At 48.6% G+C, this 2,223-nt stretch overlaps 1 pseudogene; it reads left to right on the top strand.

Annotated features, from left to right (window-relative positions):
- The first annotated feature begins 402 nt into the window (after positions 1–402).
- On the top strand, positions 403–1,163 carry LOC126962163 (phosphoglycerate mutase 1-like; annotated as a pseudogene).
- Positions 1,164–2,223: the final 1,060 nt, after the last annotated feature.

The raw sequence follows: 2,223 nt of genomic DNA, 5'->3' as shown, positions 1-2,223 counted from the left end.
CAAAGAGCTTCGTGGTGAGTCTGTGCTGGGGTTGGGCTAAAACATAGCTTTGAGTCTCAGTAGCTTGTCATTATCAGCATGTGCTTGCCTTGAGAGCTATGGCAGTTTCTGATGACCTTATTGCAGACAGCAGTCAATCCACAACTCGCAAAGGCTAGTGATTGAGCAATAAGCTTTTTGAAAACTCTTCCTGAGATCTTTCATTCACATTCACTGTGTTCAGAGAGTAGAGAATTTCAAAGACCCTTCATCGTTTCATTCTCACCAGAGGTTATTCCTTTTGTCACCAGTGAGAAAAATCACAGAATCTTAGAGAAAAAGAGAAGGACAGGGTAAATCATTTCTGCAGCTCGACTCCAGAATCTGCGAACCACTGCGGTGCCGCATCCCCAGCCCGCCGCCATGGCCGCCTACAAACTGGTGCTGATCCGGCACCGCCAGAGCGCATGGAACCTGGAGAACCGCTTCGGCGGCTGTTACTACGCCGACCTGAGCCCGACCGGTCATGGGGAGGCGAAGCGCGGCGGGCAGGTGCTGCGAGATACTGGCTATGAGTTTGACATCTGCTTCACCTCAGTACAGAAGAGAGCGACCCGGACCCTCTGGACAGTGCTAGATGCCATTGATCAGATGTGGCTGCCAGTGGTGAGGACTTGGCGCCTCAATGAGTGGCACTATGGGGGTCTAACTGGTTTCAATAAAGCAGAAACTGCTGCAAAGCATGGTGAGGACCAGGTGAAGATCTGCAGGCGCTCCTAGGATGTCCCACCACTTCCGATGGAGCCCAACCACCCTTTCTACAGCAACATCAGTAAGGATCGCAGGTTTGCAGACCTCACAGATCAACTACCCTCCTGTGAGAGTCTGAAGGACACTATTGCCAGAGCTCTGCCCTTCTGGAATGAAGAAATAGTTCCCCAGATCAAGGAGGGGAAACGTGTACTGATTGCAGCCCATGGCAACAGCCTCTGGGGCATTGTCAAGCATCTGGAGGGTCTCTCTGAAGAGGCTATCATGGAGCTGAACCTGCCGACTGGTATTCCCGTTGTCTATGAATTGGACAAGAACTTGAAGCCTGTCAAGCCCATGCAGTTTCTGGGGGATGAAGAGACGGTGCCCAAGCCATGGAGGCTGTGGCCACCCAGGGCAAGGCCAAGAAGTGAAGGCCAGCGGGGAGGATACTGTCCCCAGGAGCACCCTCCCTGCCCAGTCTTGTCCCTCTGCCCCTCCCACCTGCACATGTCACACTGACCACATCTGTAGACATCCTGAGTTGTAGCTTCAGATGGGGACTGGTGGCTCCCATTTTCATTTTAGCCATTTTGGTTTTTGCACCCACTCCCTTTGTACAATCTAGTCAGAATGGCACTTCTAGAGCACAGGTTCTCAGTCCAAGCTCTGGAAAAGCTCCCCTTATCCAACACAGTTTAAAGGTAGTGACTTGGGTTTCTGCGAGTTCTTTGTTTACTAAGGACTTGTGGAGAGGAACCATGCTAAGCCATGACCAATGAGGAGAAGCACCAGAGCCTGTCTGTCCCCAGGAGCCAGTCCTCTGCTCTTCTGCAGTCAGGCCACTGCCTGGGGGCTCTAGTCATTCCAGTGGAAGATGAATGTAACCTGCATGGTGATGTGACAACTGTTTTCTCCCTGACCCTAGAGGACCTGGCTCTAGAAGTTTGGGATCAATCCTGAATTTAGTTATGTGTTACATTTACTTTTATTAAAAAAGTATAGTACATATAAATAATACAAAATAATAACCCTTCTGGGGTTTCTTGTGGCGGTTGAAGTAGTCCCACATGTGGTCATCAGAAAATAAGCCATTCCTCATACCAGTATGGGATCAGTTCCTTGACCTCTGAGGAGCAGGTGTGCTTCCTGCTGTGTGTGTTAGAATCCCTTCCTGCCTTGCTTCATGGCAGCGAAATGCCCCTTGGTCCTGTCCAAGTGTGTCTTTCACTGATTTCTGAATCATGTTCTAGTTGCTTGGGTCTGCCACATGGGTCCAGTGTCCACCTGAGCATAACTGTACTAAATCCTTTTTCCAGATCAGTATAATAAAGTGAAAAATCAACCCACAGCCTCATTTCCTTTAAAAAGGTTTTCATGTTTTGATTTCTTTGATCCCTCTCATTTGCATGCATTCCAGTATGAAGATAAAAATACCAATTAAGTTTTTCACTTAACATTATTTCAGACCTTTCATCTCATTGTTTTATTTTG

The sequence above is a fragment of the Macaca thibetana genome, chromosome 9 (genome assembly GCF_024542745.1).
Source record: "Macaca thibetana thibetana isolate TM-01 chromosome 9, ASM2454274v1, whole genome shotgun sequence".
NCBI lineage: Eukaryota > Metazoa > Chordata > Mammalia > Primates > Cercopithecidae > Macaca > Macaca thibetana.
The sequence above is the reverse complement of the archived record's forward strand: the minus strand, read 5'-3'. Positions and strand labels throughout refer to the sequence as shown.